General features: G+C 40.1%; 1 long non-coding RNA gene across 1 annotated transcript in view; it reads left to right on the forward strand.

The window, feature by feature from the left end:
• Positions 1-21,332, forward strand: part of LOC143626655 (uncharacterized) — a 41,188-nt gene extending 19,856 nt beyond the window's left edge. Inside the window, exon 3 of the long non-coding RNA XR_013152458.1 lies at positions 21,208-21,332. This is a non-coding gene — a long non-coding RNA (uncharacterized LOC143626655). The remainder of the gene's footprint in view (positions 1-21,207) is intronic.
• Positions 21,333-22,468: the final 1,136 nt, after the last annotated feature.

Genomic DNA, 22,468 nt, shown 5'->3' on the forward strand with positions numbered 1-22,468 from the left:
CGCCTCAAACCGTGTCCCTGGCAATGGAGCCAAAAACTTGATGTGCGAAGATATATATAAATAATAATCACGAATCGCAACTAAGCTTTAAAAACCAAACAATCTATCATAGTTCACACAAACAGCAGGTGTACCAGTCGCGTATAGCAAAGATAAGGAAAGTCCGGATATCGAACTTGAAAACACGTGAAAACGGCTCAGATTATAGACCCTAATCCAAGTCCTACCTAAAAATATTTAATTGATTTTATTTTATTTTAATTAATTTAAACTAACTTAACTTAACTAACTGAAACACTTAACGAAACTTAACGACTGTGACTGACAATGGAGAAAATGTCTACCTAGGTAAGAATCAAATTGACGGTCTAACGAGCTAATGTAATGAATGATCTCACGAAACAGGTATCTAAAGATGACACAACTAAGGTTCGCTCAAGAAAGCTAGATCACATCTCGGTCTCACTAACAAACCCTAACTTACACTTAATTGATTTTAAGAACAACCCGGGAAACGAATGCTAAGGTGTTCTAATGCCGACTCTCCTCTCGGACTTACCGACTCACGACCCTAATGGAAATGAATACTACGCAACCAAGGATAGAGGAACAATTTGGTTTAACATAAACTAGACCAACTAATCGCTCACGAACCCAAACCCGACAAGAACCGAACCCGCTATCGCGCAATCCTAATCCTAACAAGCAAAAGCTATGAGACAACTTCACTTCCTATCACCTCTCGGTCTCTAAGAAGGTGCTTAACCGCTGACTTATATCAATTAACAATCTCAACAAAACCCTACGGTTGTACCTACCGCAAACAAACTCTAAACACAAAGTAAAGACTTGAACATGCAAATATCAATCAAAACCAATTCAATTAATCGAAGCACGAGATTATGAGATAATATAAAAAATATGGCAGCCACTAAACACAACCTAATTCATCATTAAACCAAACTTTCAATAGCAATTCAAGTCATATTAATCAAACAATCCATTTAACTAATCAAAACCGAACAATAATCATCTAACCTAGGTAGAACAAAGAAGTTTAGCTAATCATAATATTTGGACAGCAGCTATAACTCAAATTTAACATCATATTAATCACCAAAAACATAATCAAAATCATCCAACAATCAATTATGATCATACACAATTCAATCTTCAACTCAAGTGCAAAACAATAAACTTTAAAGATCAAAATCAAGATAGTTATGAACATAAACAAGAAATTAAAGTTTATGAGTGTTATACTATCAAGTGGGGCTGAGTTATATGATGGAGAATCCTTCCGAGCGGTTGTCTCGATTCACCTTGGCTTCCTTCTTCTTCCCTTGATCTCAAGAAGCTTAAAAATAATTTTCTTCTTCTTCTTTTCATGTTGCCGATCGGAACGGAGAGGTTATTTTATTTTTTTCTTTTTGCTTTCCTTGCTGCCCAATTGCTTGCCAACCTCAACCACAAATTAATATTGCTTCTTGTCTTCTTAAATCCAACAATCCTCTTTTGCTCCTTCCTAGCCGACCAAACAAAATAAACAAACTTGTTCTTCTTGTGTGTTGCCGATCGGACTACTATTAGAGCTTAGGATTTTATTATTTTTTTATGTTTTAATATATAATATGCATATAAGGGTTTACACAAAAAGGCTTTTGGGTCGGGCTTTAACTTGGTTCTTCAAACATTGATCATAAAGGCCTTTTAAATCTTCCAAAACCCAGTCATTTTCTCTTTTAATACCTGTAACCTACGAAAGATAATAAACTTTGTAAGATCAAGTTAAAAAAAACAAAACAATTATTTATTAGATAATTAAGCAATAAAAAGACGATAAAAAGGTGCGGAAAATAAGTGTGTTTTACAACACATCAGTCGGATATTATTAGGGTCTGGTGACCTTCGTTCCTACAACCATACAATCATACATTCATTTCATTACTTTTATATTTATATGATCTCATACATACTCCTAACATTTCTACAACATTCATAGATCATTCAAACATCATTCAAAACATATTAACATATCATACACTTACCACTTAAAGTAAGTGTATTAACTAATCACATCGAGTATGCACACAACCCCAAAAACATAACAATAAAATGGGGCTAGAAACTCACATGTGCCTTGTTCCTTTATGAGTTTACAATAACACCCCTCCTTAGCTGTGCACGGCTAACTGTGTAACAAGTATAGTATCAATTAACTACTTCTAACTATATCATACTTCTAAGTTATTGTAACCCCTAACTACAAGGATCCGAGGCAACGCCCCTGGCAGCGGGGTCTAGGGGCAGCAACCCCTAAAAGGGTCCAAGGGGTAGAGCCCCTGGCTGGGGTCTAGCTAAAGTTCATCAGAAAAACCAAAGTTTCAACCAATCTAATCGAATCATAATTCTAATTGAAGGACCATTCTAATCGAATAGCAATTCTAATCGAATGGAAATTCTTATCGAATCGAATTACCCATTCGATTTGATTACTTTTCCCATTCAATTTGATTACTTTTCCCATGCGATTCGATTACTTTTCCCATCCAATTCGAATACTTTTTGGTCCATTCGATTCAATTACTTTTTATTTGATTCGATTACTTTTCTGGCACATTCGATTTGATTACTTTCTATTCGATTCGATTACTTTTCTTTCGAATCAAGTTTCTTAAGGACTCGATTCGTATATGGTTTCCACTATCATCACTTTCCAGCCTTTCCTTTTGACTCATTTTTCCAGTTAAAACGGGTTATGATCCATAACGAGTTCTTTTTCATACTTTAACTTGGTCCAAACGTCTTCCATATTACCCGCTTCATTCTAACATCTCATTTACGTTCAAAATTACATTTTTCTTACTTAATAAGGCCTGATTTACCTTAGTCAAATCCTAGGACAACTTGACCTCAAAAACTTAACCTTTAATCTAAAATGTACCTTTTTGGTTCACTTCTAGCTTCGGGTTTGGCTCAATTGTTTCTTGCTTGTATGATAAAGATCTGACACAACCCTTCTTGTTTAGGATTCAGATCTGATCTGTAAAGGAATAGAGGTGTTTGTGTGTATTTTTTAGTGTGTTTAGAGGCAAGGTTGGTGAAATGAGGGTTTTAGGGTTTTAAGGGGTTAATATACCCTTAAGCCCATGGACCTAAGACCCATTACCGTCCCTTATTCCATCTTTATTGACCAAGCTCACACTTTATTATTTTTATCTAACTTAATTGAATAATACCACACTATTTATAAAAAAGAATCTTCTTTTATTTATTATTATCAAAAGTAGGATGTAACATTATGCATTTTGATTGATCGAACGGTTACTAGGTCAGATTAAAAAGCTTGAAGATTTGGGGATTCTTGATTTGTGGTTTATTTTGATGTGAAATTAAAATTGAGTAGATGGGGGTTGGTTTAGTTATAAAAAGATTCATCTTTATTGGTGTTTGATGATATCCATGGCACTACAGCAGGTTAGGGTTTCTTTAGCAAAAGATTATTGCATTCAAGTATGTTTCATTAGCGTGAAGAATCATTCTGTTGAAATTACGAGCCCCAATTTGAAGAATCATTATGTACCAGTCGAGATTTGGAGAATCAACTCCCTGATTTAAAGAAACGAGATGACGACACCAACGAGTTTTGGGTTCGGATACAAGACGTCGAGATATGGGATCCGATTTGACCGGCCAAATAGTCATCGGAGATGGTGGCGGGGGTGCCAAAAAAATGAAGAAGGTGGCTGTTAGTTGTTGGGTGGATACCAGAAAAAGAGTGAGTGTGTGTGTGTGAGAGAGAGAGAGGGGGGGGGGGAACTTGAGAGAGAATCAGACTATATTTTAAATAATTTGGTAAAGGACAAATTTGACCTCATGAGGAAAACACATGACCTGATTTAACGAGAAAAACTAACTTTGTTAGGGTCAAAAGACAAACAGTGTAACATTTAGAAACAGAAAGTACAAATCATGTCAATTTTAAAGATAAAGGACTATTACTGAAAATTGGAACAAAAATAAAGGACAATCTCTGTAAGTATGTCTACTTATATTAATTAGAGAATAATATAAATATATATGTTCAACTCTATGAAAAAAAACGCATTTACACTTGGTTTTTTCAACAGTTAGCACCCCTACAATAACAATAGGGTTAGGCTAAACGTACCCCCACGTGTACTTTTCATACCCCCTCCCTTAGACTTTCAATTCCTTTAACAATTTAATTTTACATATTACTACCCTCTAATAGTTTTTTTAAAACTTATCGTAATTGTAATATTAATTATCTTTTTGTAAAGTTCTGTTTTTCTTTTTTTTTTGTGTGTTTATTATTCTTTATCATAATAATAATATTTATTATCATCATAGAATATGTTTAAAAGAATAATGATATAATGTTATTTTAAAAAGATAAAAAGATTTGTATATTTTTATCTTATTACGTGTACAAAATAATGTGCACAATCTCTCTCTCTCTTGTCCTTAAGAGATAACGGTAACAAGAATTCCGATTCCGATTCATCGTCTTCTGCATGAAGACGGTCTCTCAACCACCTTATCATTTGGTTACAGGAAGGTTGTTTCTCAACCACCGCCGTTAATCACCCGACCACCGCCGTCGTCTCGCAACCATCCATCCACTGACCAGTTTCCTTCAACGTGAAAGGGCCGTCCATCCCCATCTCCAGTCGACGGCTAACATATCTATATTTTTCATCTTACTTTTCTCGTCGACGGCCACTATGCTCTTCCACGGTCCATCTCCGGCCACAATTCCCGTCGACGGCCACGTAACCAGACAGATCCGTTTACTTCAACATCGGTCTCAGGTTCTGTACATTATTTTGTTAACTGCCTCCGGCGGATGAGTCAACAAAACTAACCTAACCAAACCTTGCCGGAAAATAAAATTTGCACCGGCGGACAATAACTCCGGCAAGCTGCGTCATCAACGACGATCTTGCAGCAAACACCCAGGTGCACTCAATCCTAAACTTTCAATATTTTAATATTTCAATATCTCTACAAACACGATGTGTACTATACTAAAAGAATTTTAGTAATTAAATAGTAAGTATTATATATCTTGTTTAACATACGCATTTTAATTTTAAAATATTATCTTGTATACAAAAAAATTAACACTAGTTAATATTTTATTAACACACCTTGGGCTTTGGTGAGTACTTTTGGGTTCGTAGTTATGGTGCGTTTTGTGTGTGACCGGGTGTTCTTTGACTTGCAATACGTGGTCTTACTTATATGAACTGTCTATTTCTTGTGTTTGTGTGATTAGTTGCAATCATAGAGCGTAGGATACATGACTATTACTTGATTCATGTCCTGAAACGAGGGTGTAGGTAAGGGTAAAGAGAGGGATCATATATTGCGTTTGGCTTCTTGGAATGTAAGAACACTAAATAGTAAGTTACTAGAATTGGTAGATGTTCTTAAAAGACATAAGGTTCAGATAGCATGCCTCTGACTAAGTGGAAAGGGCATAGAGGGGCTGAGTGTAATGGGTATAAGTTGTGATACTCGGGGTCTGATGGAGCTAGGAATGGAGTAGGGTTTCTGGTAGCTAAGGAACTACACACAAGTTTGGTGGAGGTGACAAGATATAATGACAGGATTATGGTGTTGATATTAGTACTAGGAGAGGAAGTAATGGCAGTAGTTTGCGCCTACACGCCTCATGTAGGATTAGGAGATCAGGAAAAGAGAGAATTTTGGGATTGCCTAGACACAATGGTATGGGGCATACCTAGGGGTGAGAGGATTTGTATAAGAGGTGATTTCAGTGGACACGTTGGTAAGCTTAACGATGGTTTTCAAGTCATACATGGGGGTTTCAGTTTTGGTGATAGGAATGAGACCGGCATAGACCTTCTAGAGTTTGCGGTGGCCCATGACCTAGGTATTATAAATTCGTACTTTAAGAGAACAGATTCACTTTTGATCACTTTTAGCAGTGGCGGACGCAACACACAAATTGACTACCTTTTGATGAGGTAAGAAGATCGACGTTGATGGAAGGACTGCAAAGCCATACATGGGGAGATGGTTGTGGCTCAACATCGGCTGCTGGTGGCAGATATAGGCTTCAGAAATAAGCTGGCCACTCGAGAGAGGAGATGTATACCTAGAATTCTATGGAGAAATTTGAAGGACGAAAATCTTCCACTGTTTAAGGATAAACTCATCTACAGACATTGGCTCGACCAAATGGGGACTCAATTCAAATATGGGAAGATATGGCGAAAAAGATCATCCAAGTAGCAAAGGAGACTCTCGGGGTCACAATAGGAAAGGCAGGTGGGTATAAGGAGTCTTGGTGGTTTAATGGGGTCGTACAAGACAAGATAAGGGACAAACACAAAAGTTTTATGGAGCTTATGAGGTGCACGAATGAGGAGGGGCGAGTGGAATTGAGAGAGACTTTCAAAAAGCCCAAGAGAGTGGAGAAGAAAGCAGTGTCGGAAGCAAAGAACACGGCTTATAAATGGATGTATGAACGTTTAGAAACAAAAGAGGGGGAACATGCTATGTTTAAGATTGCCAAATCCAGGGAGATTAGAAGACAAGACCTAGGGACTGTGAAGTTTATAAAGGATACAAATAGGCATATACTGACTAAGGAGCAGGACATCAAGCTAATATGGCAAACCTACTTCCACGACCTTTTTAACAATGGGAGAGATTACCAAGAAGAATATGACAACACAACCTTTCAACGACAGCAACCGAATAACTGCTACTGCAGACGGATCACACAGGAAGAGGTGCAGACTCCACTTAGGAGGATGGGAAGGGCTAAAGAAGTTGCCCAGACAACATACCCATCGAGGTGTGGAAGTGTCTGGGAGAAGAAGGAATCATGTGGTTAACTACTTTGTTCAATATTATCCTCAAATCTGGTAAGATGCCAGACCAATGATGGAGCAGCGTCGTAGTCCCTATCTAAAAGAACAAATGAGACGCCCAATGTTGTGGTAATTACCGAGGAATCAAACTACTAAGACATACTATGAAGCTATGGGAAAGAGTGATTGAGGTTAGACTTAGACAGGAAACGCAGGTTACGGTGAACCAATTTGGCTTCATGTCGGGGCATTCCACCACAAAAGCAATACACATTATAAGATTGATGGAAAAGTACAGGGAGAAGAAGCGTGACTTTCACTTGGTGTTTATTGACCTAGAAAAGGCGTGCGATAGTGTGTGTCACACCCGGCCCTGAGCGGCGGAAACAGCCGGGCGCGCACGAGTGGGGATTGATAATTAAGCACGGGCCATTGCAAAACATTCAAAGATTTTTATTGCGCATGAGAAGTTTAGTACAAACACATTACATTGTTCAAAGATTACAAAAAGAAACATCCAAGTATAAAACTGAAGATTTCCTCGCCATATCCCCTTGCGCGGCGGGTAACCGTGCGCATCGAGGGGATAAAACCAAAATCTTCCAAAAAGCTTGTTTTAGATGTTCAGCGTGTGGTGCTCTAAGTGTGACTCCATGCGCTACCTAGTTATCTCCTGAAAGACACGTAAAAACATTTGAATCAGTATAAACTGAGTGAGTTCACAAGTTTTAGTAACTTGATAAAATCATTCTGAAACATTTCTGGCAACATCATTAACATCTGCTTGGTAAAATCGTATTAACACATAATTCTGACAATATTCTGATAAAAATCGTTCCGCGGGTTACGCGTGAACAAATTCTGGATACGGTGCTCGTCTATGTAAGTGGCGCAGCCACTACGAGCTAAAATAACGTAAAACCGTCCCGCGAGTTACGCGCAGACGTTTCTGGAAAACTATGCTCGTCTATGCAAAGAGGCATTGCCCCTACGAGCTAAGGATACTGTCCCGCGGGTTACGCGCGAACAATTCTGAGAAACTGTGCTCGTCCATGCAAAGAGGCATTGCCCCTACGAGCTAAGGATACCGTCCCGCGGGTTACGCGCAGACGTTGTGCCGGAAAACAAGGCGCTCGTCCATGCAAAGAGGCGCGACCCCTACGAGCGGGCTCAACCCCATAGTACTGCCCCATGCCAGGCACTCGTCCATGCAAAGAGGTGCGACCCCTACGAGTGGGCGGATCAAACCAGCAGTCCCTACCCTTAGAGTTCCAATGGTAAAGTGATCACTTACTCGAGTTCTAGCGCACATACATCGAAAACCTTAGATAACCGTTTGCATTGCTCATCATGAAACATAACTTAAACACATAATCGCTTGCATAGCTTGTAAGTATACCATGATAAAACATTATTTAAGTACGTGTCCCTCGCCCCGAAAGCAGTTTAAAAACAGTGAAAACAGTGAAAATAGGGGCTGTGAGACTCACCTGAGGTTCTTGTTAAGGGATTAATCGAGATTCGGGTTTTCTTGGTGTTGGCCTCGGAATCGAAGGTCTAGAATACGATTAAATAACAAGTATATATATTAAGATCAAGAAATAGGAGAATATAAGGGTTGGATAGTAGGTCTCAAGGTTATATTCTCGGCTTACCTAGTAACAGGATCGGAGCTGGACACAACGGATGCTTGGGAAAGGATTAGTGCAAGTTTGTAGTTCTTTGAAGAGTGTTTTGGGTGATAATTTAGGCTACAAATTTATAGGCAAACTCAAGGGAACATAATCCCTTGCTTTAGGGGATTGAAATCTTTTCATATCTAAATGTAATGATGATAAAGTATGGAAGTTATTATTATTTACTTAAGAGTGGAGTGGTGGATAAAAGATTTTGATTTGATTTGGACAGAACATGCAGGTCTGGGGTTGGTGAGAATAGGGTGGCTGACAGTTGACTTTTCATGTTACAGTGTGCTTTTTCAGGTACTTTTGTCAGTGTACAGTAAAAAGTGGAAAATCTCTGAAACACGCTACTGTTTCCTTTCGGGCGGGAGTAATCTCCTTAACTGGAGAATAGACCAAGTGTTCTGCGCGTATAACTTGGTGCGCATAGCTTTCTGCGTATAGGACATGTCTTTTCTGCGGGTAGGTGCGTAACCTTCTCGCAGTTAGGGACATTTGAGTTTCATTTGTAGATTCTCCAGGTGGTCTTGGTATTTCAACATAGTGATCAGTCATGTTGAAGTCAATTCCATCTTGGAGCTTCAGACAAACTAGCTCTCAACGTTCCCGCCATGCGGGTAGGTTAGTTCCCTTCCGCACGCGCATAAACGATGTAGGATGCACCCGCCTTAGCATCATGCGGGATGGTCAACCCATAGACAACATAATGTTTAAGTTACATGAAAACATAAAGCCAAATCATTCACGCATGGCGCATATAACATATGCTTACGCTGGTTCTTAACATGGTGCGCTCGCGCAGGTTGCACATAACAACTGCACGCGCTGACTAACATGGCGCGCTCGCGCAGGGCGCACATAACAAATGCACGCGCTTAATATTTACAATCACCTAATTATTAGGTTGATTACTTAGCTTATGGGTTTGGGAAATTACCGGTTGTCACATTCTCCCCTCGTTAAACGAATTTCGTCCCGAAATTTAGGAGACGTTGCTGGCAGAAGCCATGTTCTGAAAGAGGTGTGGGTATTTTGTGCGCATCTGGTCTTCTCTTTCCCAAGTGAATTCAGGCCCACGCCTCGAGTTCCATTGAACCTTTACTAACTTGATTTTGCTTCTGCGTAACTTTTGTTCTTTCCAATCGGTTACTGCTATGGGTTCTTCTACGAAGTGCAACTGTTTGTCAATATGAATTTCTTCCAACGGTAAAATCAACGTTTCGTCAGATAAACACTTCTTGAGGTTGGATACATGAAACGTATCATGAACTCCACTAAGTTCGGCGGGTAGACGGAGTTTATAAGCAACTGGACCGATCCTCTCCAGGATCTCAAATGGTCCAATGTAGCGCGGATTTAGCTTTCCTCGCTTACCGAAACGGGGGACTCCCTTCCATGGAGAGACTTTCAAAAGTACTTTATCCCCTACTTGAAACTCCAACGGTTTCCTTCTCATATCAGCATAACTTTTCTGTCTGTCGCGTGCTGCCTTAAGGCGATCCCTTATCTGAAAAATCTTGTCTGTTGTTTCTTGGATCACTTCTGGACCAGTCATTTGCTTGTCGCCCACTTCAGCCCAACACAGTGGGGATCTACACTTGCGCCCATATAACGCTTCAAACGGCGCTGCCTTGAGGCTTGTGTGATAACTGTTATTGTAAGAAAATTCAACCAACGGAAGGTGGGTATCCCAACTACCTCCAAAATCGATCGCGCACGCGCGCAGCATATCTTCCAATGTCTGGATCGTTCGTTCGCTTTGTCCATCCGTTTGGGGGTGATAAGCCGTACTCATGTCCAGTCGAGTACCTAACCCCTCTTGTAATGATCTCCAAAACCTTGAGGTGAACCGACTATCTCTATCAGAGATGATGGACACTGGGACTCCATGTTTTGAAACTACTTCTCGAATATATAGTCGGGCTAACTTTTCCATTTTATCAGTTTCTTTAATCGGCAGGAAGTGCGCTGACTTAGTTAGCCGATCTACAATAACCCATATCGTGTCGTAACCCCCAGGTGTCCTTGGTAGTTTGGTGATGAAATCCATGGAGATTTGTTCCCACTTCCACATGGGAATTTCTGGCTGTTGAAGTAACCCCGACGGCTTCTGGTATTCAGCCTTTACCTTTGAACACGTCAGGCACTTACTGACATGTGTCGCGATGGCGCCTTTAAGATTGGGCCACCAATACAACATTTTAACATCTTGGTACATCTTGTCTGCGCCAGGATGTACGGAATACCGCGTCTTGTGAGCTTCGTTTAATACCTGCTCGCGCAGTCCTCCCTTGAGAGGGACCCATATGCGGTTGGCAAAATATCGAGTGTTCCCTTTAAGTTCCAAATTCTTAATCATACCCCCAAGGGATTCAGTTTTAACAAACTCTGGTTTCAAGGCTTCTTGCTGAGCGTCTCGGATGCGCGTAGAGAGCTCTGCGTGAATTGTTAGCTTTAGGGCCTTGACCCGTAGTGTTTTTATTCGCTCCTTTCTGCTTAGCGCGTCTGCTACCACATTCGCTTTCCCCGGATGATACTTGATCTCGCAATCATAATCATTCAACAATTCAACCCATCTTCGTTGCCTCATGTTTAAATCCTTCTGATTGAATATATGTTGGAGGCTCTTATGATCCGTAAAGATTACACATTTCGTACCGTAGAGGTAATGGCGCCAAATCTTTAGCGCGAAGACAACCGCTCCAAGTTCTAAATCATGCGTTGTGTAGTTCTTTTCATTGGTCTTGAGTTGGCGCGAGGCATACGCTATAACTTTGTCTCGCTGCATAAGGACACATCCGAGTCCCTGGTGTGAAGCGTCGCAGTAAACGTCGATGTCATCCGTCCCCTCTGGTAAAGATAAAATTGGCGCACTACATAACTTCTGTTTCAACATTTGAAATGCCGCTTCCTGATTCTCGCCCCAAATAAACGCCTTGTCTTTCTGAGTTAGCGCGGTCAGAGGTAGAGCTAACTTGGAGAAGTTCTCAATGAAGCGTCGATAGTAGCCAGCTAGTCCAAGGAATTGCCTCACCTCAGTTGGGGTTTTTGGCGCTTCCCAGTTTTCGATGGCTTTAACCTTAGAAGGATCGACGTGTATTCCTTTCTCGTTTACAACGTGACCGAGAAAGTGAACCTCTCTAAGCCAAAACTCACATTTAGAAAACTTTGCATACAACCTTTCTTTCCTTAACAATTCCAAAATCAACCTCAAGTGTTGCTCATGCTCGGCCTTGGTTCGAGAGTAAATTAGAATATCATCTATAAACACAATCACAAACTTGTCCAAGTATGGTTTGCACACACGGTTCATCAGATCCATGAATATAGCCGGCGCATTAGTTAGCCCGAAAGGCATCACTAAGAACTCATAATGGCCATATCTGGTTCGGAAGGCTGTCTTTGGCGCGTCTTCCTCATGGACCCTAAGTTGGTGGTATCCTGACCGTAGATCTATCTTCGAATAATAACTGGATCCCTGCAACTGGTCAAATAAGTCGTCAATCCTTGGTAAGGGGTACCGATTTTTGACTGTCAGCTTATTCAGCTCCCTGTAGTCAATACACATCCGGAACGAACCATCCTTCTTCTTAACAAACAGTACTGGAGCTCCCCAAGGTGAAAAGCTTGGTCGTATGAAACCCTTATCCAAAAGTTCCTGTAACTGATTGGATAGCTCTTGCATCTCAGATGGAGCTAATCGATAAGGCGCTCGGGCTACTGGCGCAGCTCCTGGGACCAAATCAATTCGAAACTCGATTTGTCGCGGTGGCGGCAATCCGGGCAGATCTTTAGGAAAAACTTCTGGAAATTCGCGCACTATAGGTAAGTCTTCAATTCTTCGCTCATCTCCCTTCTCTATTACATGCGCCAGGAAGGCGTAGTACCCTTTCCTTAGGCACTTGCGCGCCTTTAGGCACGAAATCAGTTTCGTCGCAACTCCCTTTCTTTCCCCTTGAATCATCAAAGTTTCTCCGTTCAACAGTGGAATCCGAACCTGCTTCTCATGACAAACAATCTCCGCGAGATTCTCGACCAACCAATCCATACCTACCACAATATCGAAACTTCCCAAATCTATTGGCAACAAGTTTATATTGAACTCATGACCTCCCATGACTAATACACATTGCTCAGTCCTTTCATTCGCGCATAACTGCCTACCATTGGCTAGTTCTATAGTATAAGGTTTGTCTAGCCTACTGGTCGCTAAGCCCAGGGAGTTTTTAAACTCATGGGATATAAAACTTAGGTCAGCGCCAGTATCAAATAAGACAGATGCATAATGACCGTTAAGCAAAAACGTACCGGTTACCACATTCGGCTCTTCCTTTGCTTCACCCGCGCCGATCACAAAAGCTCTCCCGCGAGCTTGGTTTCCTTTCTGTGGGCAATCCCGACTGAAGTGTCCAGGCTTCCCGCATGCGTAGCAGCTGTCGCTCGATCCAGCTTCTCTGATGCGACAATTCATCACCTTGTGTCCTGGTCTGCCACATTTGGCGCATTCGATTTTTGCGCATTCACCCTCGTGGTGATACTTGCATTTGCTGCACCATGGGCGAGGCCCGCTGTATCCTTTCCTTGATGGTTCCGCGGCTTGAATCGCGTAAACCCTTGTGCTTTCCTGCTTCTTGGGCGGTGGCTGCTTGAAGTCTGACCCTCGGTGGGAGTTCCATTTCCTCTTGGAGTCAGAGGTTCGCTGCTCGTTCAAGCGAGCGGTCAACATACCCGCACGAACCGTATCCCTTGTAAGGGTGATGGCTCGCGCAACCGCCTCGTCAAAGGTCGGAGGTGCGGCGGCGTTGAGCGGGACTCTAACGACAGGAGGTAACCCAAAGATGTACCTCTCGATTTTCTTTTCTTCTGTGTTTGCCATGTCTGGCACCAGCTGGCAAAGCTCGTTGAAACGATTGGTGTAGGCATCGATATCCGTTCCTACCATGGTGTGGTTCCAGAATTCTTGTTGCAAGCTCTGAATTTCTGCGCGAGAGCAGAACTTTCTCATCATCATTTCTTTCAATTCTTCCCAGGTCTTGTGAAGAGCAACTTCTCGCCCCAAAGTCTTTACTTGGAGCTTCCACCAAGACGAAGCTGCTTCTTGGAACATGCAGGTCGCGTAAAGGACCTTCTGGTTTTCACTACATCCGCTGATGGAGAGAACGGTCTCCATCTTGTCAATCCAATTGTAGAGCCCAATGGCTCCTTCGGTGCCTTTGAACGGCCAAGGCCTACAGGCCATGAATGTTTTATAGGAGCATCCTTTGTTCAAGGCTCCTGATTCGGGTTCTGGGGTCTCGTTCTCTTGGCGACCCTGACTAGATTCGGCCTTGCTGGCCTCATGCGTTGCAATCGCCTGCGCGATTATTTCTGCGAGCTCCTCGGGTGTCATGGTAATTCCCTTGGCTCTGGTTGGAGGCATTCTTTTCATAAAAAGAAAATATAACAAACTTAGCGCATGTACTCAGAGCACATAATGTTCTTATCTCTAGACACTGTGACCCGTGTTCCTAAGTGCGTGTGTGATTTTTCTTTTGAAAATATTCTTTTGAAAATATTCTTTGAAAAATATTTCATGCGATTCCCCAAAGGTTATAGTCTAGGTTAAAAACTTCTTTTCCTAGTTCGCTATAACCAGTGCTCTGATACCAATCTGTCACACCCGGCCCTGAGCGGCGAAAACAGCCGGGCGCGCACGAGTGGGGATTGATAATTAAGCACGGGCCATTGCAAAACATTCAAAGATTTTTATTGCGCATGAGAAGTTTAGTACAAACACATTACATTGTTCAAAGATTACAAAAAGAAACATCCAAGTATAAAACTGAAGATTTCCTCGCCATATCCCCTTGCGCGGCGGGTAACCGTGCGCATCGAGGGGATAAAACCAAAATCTTCCAAAAAGCTTGTTTTAGATGTTCAGCGTGTGGTGCTCTAAGTGTGACTCCATGCGCTACCTAGTTATCTCCTGAAAGACACGTAAAAACATTTGAATCAGTATAAACTGAGTGAGTTCACAAGTTTTAGTAACTTGATAAAATCATTCTGAAACATTTCTGGCAACATCATTAACATCTGCTTGGTAAAATCGTATTAACACATAATTCTCACAATATTCTGATAAAAATCGTTCCGCGGGTTACGCGTGAACAAATTCTGGATACGGTGCTCGTCTATGTAAGTGGCGCAGCCACTACGAGCTAAAATAACGTAAAACCGTCCCGCGAGTTACGCGCAGACGTTTCTGGAAAACTATGCTCGTCTATGCAAAGAGGCATTGCCCCTACGAGCTAAGGATACTGTCCCGCGGGTTACGCGCGAACAATTCTGAGAAACTGTGCTCGTCCATGCAAAGAGGCATTGCCCCTACGAGCTAAGGATACCGTCCCGCGGGTTACGCGCAGACGTTGTGCCGGAAAACAAGGCGCTCGTCCATGCAAAGAGGCGCGACCCCTACGAGCGGGCTCAACCCCATAGTACTGCCCCATGCCAGGCACTCGTCCATGCAAAGAGGTGCGACCCCTACGAGTGGGCGGATCAAACCAGCAGTCCCTACCCTTAGAGTTCCAATGGTAAAGTGATCACTTACTCGAGTTCTAGCGCACATACATCGAAAACCTTAGATAACCGTTTGCATTGCTCATCATGAAACATAACTTAAACACATAATCGCTTGCATAGCTTGTAAGTATACCATGATAAAACATTATTTAAGTACGTGTCCCTCGCCCCGAAAGCAGTTTAAAAACAGTGAAAACAGTGAAAATAGGGGCTGTGAGACTCACCTGAGGTTCTTGTTAAGGGATTAATCGAGATTCGGGTTTTCTTGGTGTTGGCCTCGGAATCGAAGGTCTAGAATACGATTAAATAACAAGTATATATATTAAGATCAAGAAATAGGAGAATATAAGGGTTGGATAGTAGGTCTCAAGGTTATATTCTCGGCTTACCTAGTAACAGGATCGGAGCTGGACACAACGGATGCTTGGGAAAGGATTAGTGCAAGTTTGTAGTTCTTTGAAGAGTGTTTTGGGTGATAATTTAGGCTACAAATTTATAGGCAAACTCAAGGGAACATAATCCCTTGCTTTAGGGGATTGAAATCTTTTCATATCTAAATGTAATGATGATAAAGTATGGAAGTTATTATTATTTACTTAAGAGTGGAGTGGTGGATAAAAGATTTTGATTTGATTTGGACAGAACATGCAGGTCTGGGGTTGGTGAGAATAGGGTGGCTGACAGTTGACTTTTCATGTTACAGTGTGCTTTTTCAGGTACTTTTGTCAGTGTACAGTAAAAAGTGGAAAATCTCTGAAACACGCTACTGTTTCCTTTCGGGCGGGAGTAATCTCCTTAACTGGAGAATAGACCAAGTGTTCTGCGCGTATAACTTGGTGCGCATAGCTTTCTGCGTATAGGACATGTCTTTGCTGCGGGTAGGTGCGTAACCTTCTCGCAGTTAGGGACATTTGAGTTTCATTTGTAGATTCTCCAGGTGGTCTTGGTATTTCAACATAGTGATCAGTCATGTTGAAGTCAATTCCATCTTGGAGCTTCAGACAAACTAGCTCTCAACGTTCCCGCCATGCGGGTAGGTTAGTTCCCTTCCGCACGCGCATAAACGATGTAGGATGCACCCGCCTTAGCATCATGCGGGATGGTCAACCCATAGACAACATAATGTTTAAGTTACATGAAAACATAAAGCCAAATCATTCACGCATGGCGCATATAACATATGCTTACGCTGGTTCTTAACATGGTGCGCTCGCGCAGGTTGCACATAACAACTGCACGCGCTGACTAACATGGCGCGCTCGCGCAGGGCGCACATAACAAATGCACGCGCTTAATATTTACAATCACCTAATTATTAGGTTGATTACTTAGCTTATGGGTTTGGGAAATTACCGGTTGTCACAGTGTGCCACGCCAAGTGCTTTGGGAATGGCTGGAGGTAGAGGGGTCCCTAGGAAATATACAGAGATAATTATGGATATGTATACCATGAGTGCAACAAGTGTACGTGCACCCATGGTGGATACGCATTTCTTCCGGTGGAAGTAGACCTTCAACAGGGGTCAACGTTGAGCCCGTTTCTTTTTATTGGATGAGTTGTCAAAGCCAATTGATGAGGCACTCCTGTGGTGCATGATGTTCGCAGACGATATTATCTTAGTTGCCGAGAGAAAACAAGATCTAAACAGGAGGCTAGAGGAGTGGCGAACAACCTTAGAGACAAAAGGTTTAAGGATTAGTCGCTCTAAGACGGAGTACCTCCCCTGTGATTTTGGTGGGGTAATTGACAATGAGGACGTCCAGAACGCCAGTGAAGGGAAAGTGGTTCTGCAGGTAACGAAGTTCAAGTATCTAGGATCATATGTTCAGAGCGATGGGGAATTAGACAGTGATGTGGTCCATCGAGTTTAGGTAGGATGGTGTAGATGGAAAGCAGCCACAGGTATATTGTGCGACAAGAGATTCCTAACTAAACTAAAGGGAAAATTCTTTAGGGTCACAGTCAGACCTGCAATGTCATATGGAACAGATTGTTGGGCTATCAAGAAGACACAAGTGTGAAAGATGGAGGTAGCAGAGATGAGAATGCTACGCTGGATGTGTGGACACACAAGGTTAGACCGAATAAGAAACAGTGTGTTTCAAGAGAGATTATGGATAGTTAACATATCTGACAAGATAAGAGAGTGGTGATTGAGATGGTTTGAACATGTGAAGAGAAGACAGACGACGAACCCTGTTAGATCTATAGAAAAAATTAATATAGAGGGGAGGAGGGGTAGAAGCCGGCCTAAATTGACTTGGGGTGAGAGGATTAGGCATAATTTGATAGACCTAAACCTCTCCGAGGACATGGTTGAGGATAGGAACTCTTGGAGACGTAGAATTAAGGTTAACGATTTTTAGGAGAAAGGAATACCTTAAGAGCTTCTCTTTACCTTACTTTTATCACACAAGATTATGTTATTTCTTTCATATACGATATCTTTATATGTATTAGTAATACTATTTTTTACAACGTGCTATTATTAATTATATTAATGTTGAACTTTGATTCCCTCTTATATTCCATCATACATATGTTTTTAGAGCTGAGGGTCTCTCTGGAAGATACCTCTCTATCCCATTGGATAGAGGTATGGTGTGCCTACATTCCACCCTCCCCAGACCCTACTTATAGCTTTGCTATTGGTGGGATTCCACTATGTATGATTGATTGATTGAATATCTTATTATGTGTCTCTCGTCCAACAAAATAAATCCTTTGAGTATATTTTGTTAGGTTCGGGCATATAAAATTATTGTCACATTAGAAAAGGAACCAACTTGATCAAGTGGATGTTGTTTAATAAACAATTTTTTTGTTAAATTCGAAACGATGTGGTGTATATCACATTAGAAAAAAAATCCTTCGATGCTGTTTTTTATATAAACAATTTTTTTATGTCATTAAAAAACAAAAAAAAAGATATATTAAGAAAAATAAACGGAAAAGAAAAACTCTTTAAAAATAAAAAAACCTTTTAAAATAATAATGATAATAAAAGATAACAAAATGGTAAAGAAAAAAAAATGCTTAAATCGTATTAATACAAAACTTGAAAGAGGGGATACGCTTAGTAAAAACGAAGTGGATGGAGGTACGTTTAGCAGCACCTTAACAGTATAACATGGGCTTTAAGCTGCTTCTTATTTTACTATTTATTTGAATAATGTTGAATTCTTATTTTTTGGCATGATTATGTATTTGCTTCTCTATGAAAATTCCACTTTCTATTTTAACATAATTCTTGTTGTCAATACTTATTTCATCTCCATATTAGAACAAAAATAATTAACTTAATGTGAAAGTCATTAAACTGCAAATATTACTTATTTTTGTTCTATCTAAATCTAAATGATTTTTAAATAAAACTTTAAATTAAGTATTTAAAATTACAACATTCTTAAAATGATTCACGTACATAATACTTATTTATATAATGTTACGTTACTTTTTTATAGCATAAATATGTTTGTGATAGACCATATTCGTATCCAATCAATTGTAACTTCTTTTTAATCTATATTTTCAATATAAAAGAACTTTCTATTATTAAAGAATTTATACACGCAATTAAGAAAAATAAGTAACGCACGCCAATTAACAAAAGGAATAATTTTAATTATGGTAACATTATTACAAAATTTTAAAAATTAACTATACTAAACCATTAGCATAATAAAACTTGGGCCGCGTACTCGCCCTATAAAAATGATCTTGCACGATAGAACCTTTCACCTCTTATCGAAAACAAAAATTACCACTGTTCTTCATTAATCCTTTCAACATCCAAACGTTAATCTTGTGTTTCTCTTATGGACTATGAGTTTTTTAACGAGATCGTGTCTGGTTAATTATCTCATACAAAATATGAGAAGAGGTTTGATGTACATCAAAGAGTTTGCCCCATCTCCTAAATCAACCGGTGTTGAACTTGGTGTTTTTCCGTATAATGCTAAGATTCTTGCAACATCGTAGCAAGGAATCATGGTGTTTAAGAACCCCGATACAATGGATTTCACAAAAGAAATATACCATGTTTGTAAACTTACGACTAAGCAAGTTTTGGCATGGCCAAATCCCAAACAAAATCAAAACGTTGGGAAGTGTACGATTGTCATGATGGGTTCGAAGCCATTACGTTACAAGATCATTGGATTTCCTGACCACCCGTAAGTCTCTCGATGTCCTTCCTTCTCTATTTAAATATGACATAATGGTTTAGAGAATAATTTAACCAACTTCGTATATTTACACCGCTCACAACATCTAAACTTTATTCATTAAGTTTTATAAAAAGTGGGTGTTTCAAAACAAGCCACTTGCAAGCTAGTAGCTTTGTATGTGAATGTTTTTCTATTCTTTATTTAAGGAAATTTTAAATAACAAAGCAGATTAACCATGGGTCCATGAATGATATATATAATATGCGTAGTGACTTGCTTTTTTCCAAGAAAATAATGTTGCAGGGCTTTGAGACCGGGTGGAAAGTTCTACACTGCGTATGGTTGTGATATATTCGACTCGATGGTGTGGGAATGGCGATCTCTAAAGCATGTAAAGTTGGCTAATGGTGTTTTCTTGACTAACTCGCAACAAATCACAAAGAGCAGTTCAATATACATGTTATTAGTATCGTATAACAACATCTTAAAATTCGATGCATATATAGAAAAATGGAAAGCGCTTCCGTCTCCAATTCCGTATGATGAAACTGGCATTTTAACAACATCAATAGAGCTCGTGTAGTATGGTGGACGTTTGGCATTGGCTTGTAATCCAACAAATGCAAATGGTTGTTGGGCTATTTGGTTTCTGAAGATGGATGGTTTATGGGAGAAAGGTGATGCCATTAAAAGTGAGAGTAAAAGGGAGTCATTTAAGGCGTTATATGATTTGGATACGCATGTTATGGTGTATGGAGATACACTCGTGTTTGATAGGTTTAAACATGGTAATAAGATGGTGAGTAAGGTCGTTTTGAATGACATCCCTTATCAAATGTTCTCGTTCCGATCAGATTTCGAGCCCGTTGATTTGGTGCATCCACATGCAGAATCAATCCTACAAATATTAATATCAATATTGTTCTTCAGTATCCCCTTCAAACCCCCAAATCCCCAAACGTTAGTCATGTTTTTCTCGTATATTCTCAATCTGCTCAAGAAAAATAAAAAGATCGTGTCTGGTTATCTCATACAAAATACGAGAAGAGGTTGGATGTGCATAAAAGAGTTTTCGTCATCTCCTGAATCACTAGTGTTGAACTTGGTCTTCTTCTATATAATGCTCAGATTCTTGTAAAATTGGAACAAGGAATCATGGTTTTTAAAAACCCAGATCCAATGGATTTCACAAAAGAATTTTACCATGTTTGTAAACCTACGACTAAGCAAGTTTTGGCATTGCCAAATCCTAAACAAAATCAAACAGTAGGGAAGTTTGCGATTATCGTGATGGGTTCGGAGCCATTACATTACAAGATCATCAGATTTTCTGACCACCCGTAAGTCTCTCTCCCTCGCTCTTTAAAACTGATATAATGTATAAGAGAAACATTAAACCAACTTCAACAGTCTAAACGTTATGCATTAACTTTTTGTAATGATATATATAATATGTGTACTGACTTGCTTTTTAATTTGTTGCAGGGTTTTGAGACACTGGGGAAAGTTCAACAGTGCATATGGTTATGATATATTCTACTCGATGAGGTGGGAATAGTGATCTCTAAAGTACGTGAATTTGGTTTAGGGTGTTTTCTTGACTAACTCACAACCAATCACAAACAACGGTTCAATATACATTTTATTATGAAATAACGACATCTTAGTGTTCAATGCATATACAAAAAATGGAAAGTCTTTCCGTCTCCAACTCCATATGATGAATCTGGAATTTTAACACCATCAATAGAGCTCATGAAATATGGTGGAAGTTTGGCATTGGCTTGTGATCCAACAAACGTAAATAGTTGTTGGGTATTTGGGTTCTGAAGATGGACAGCTTGTGGGAGAAATTAAGAAGGCGTTGCTGTTAAAAGTGAAAGTAAAATTAGGGAGTTGCTAAAGGCCTTATATAATTCAGATGCAAGCGTATGGTATATGATGATACGCTCATGTTTTACAGGTTTAAAGAAGGCAACAAGATGGTAAGTAAGGTCGTGTTGAATGATGTGGTCCCTTATCAAATGTTCTCCTTCCGATTAGATTTCGAGCGAGTTTATTTGGTACATCCACATGCGGAATCAATTCTTAATGGTGCTTGGTTTAGACTCAGATTGAGATGTACGGTGATCCTCTTTCTTCTTGTAGTAATTGGCGTAGCTTATTAAGGACCAGGGGATATGTATTAAAAAATAAACTATCTCCATTTAAATTTCATTAAAAACAACCAAATGATTTACAATGAAATGGCAGGTAAGCGGGCAACAAGCTGCGCCGCAACCCCCCTTTTGGATAGCAAACCCAATCCTAATAAAAACAAAGTTTCGGTTATTGGCCGATAAGTTACTATCCACGACTTTCTAAACTCTATTCAAAAGATCCACGTCATCCGGATCTATGAAACCAAAAGTGTCAAAGGCAAAGAGGATAAACACGTGTTGATTCTCCAAACAGGCTCTCTCGTGTTTAGCAACCTTGCCCGATTCCGCCTTCGATGTTGTCTGACCAGCTACAAACCCTTTGTCCCTAACTCCAACTAGAGGGGACACTCCTGTGAGGTCGACACAGGCGTGTTTTTCCCCTACCCACCCAAAAACAAGAATATCGGTCGGTCGAAAATTTTGAGCCCGGTGATGGTGTATTCAACAGTTACCTAAACTTAGGACGGTTATTTGTGTATTTTATTACGTTCAATTGCCTAATTTTCAGTGTGTATTTCGTTTATATATTAGACTTACTTTATGTATTTGGCTTAACTCTTGTCTGGATTTTTGTACCTATGTTTAGGAATCATATAAACAAAAATGTATGTCGGTGAAGTACCATTTATGAATTAACTTTCTTTGTGATTTGTTTGCAGTTAATTACGTTGTCATTATTTCAATTCAGCTTTGGTTCTGTTCGTAACTTGTTCAATCAAATGCCCATATTCATGAATAGAGGGTTAACAAGAGTTCGGCCTAGCTCATTAGGCAAAGTTCAATATGGGGTACTCTTTACAATATTGACATTCAAGTGATCATATTGAAAAATTTTGGACAATAACACTGCATATTTTCAGACTATCTAAGCCCAAAAGAAATAGCATTAAGGAGTCATTGTTTTAAAAAGTTTTGGTATGAGTTGAATCATAATATTTTTTTATATGATTACCATTGTGTAGTTCTTAACTTCTTATCATAAGATGTA

This window comes from Bidens hawaiensis, unplaced genomic scaffold (genome assembly GCF_021521415.1).
Source record: "Bidens hawaiensis isolate Kalapana, Puna unplaced genomic scaffold, B.hawaiensis_p1.1 tig00004474_1, whole genome shotgun sequence".
Classification (NCBI taxonomy): domain Eukaryota; kingdom Viridiplantae; phylum Streptophyta; class Magnoliopsida; order Asterales; family Asteraceae; genus Bidens; species Bidens hawaiensis.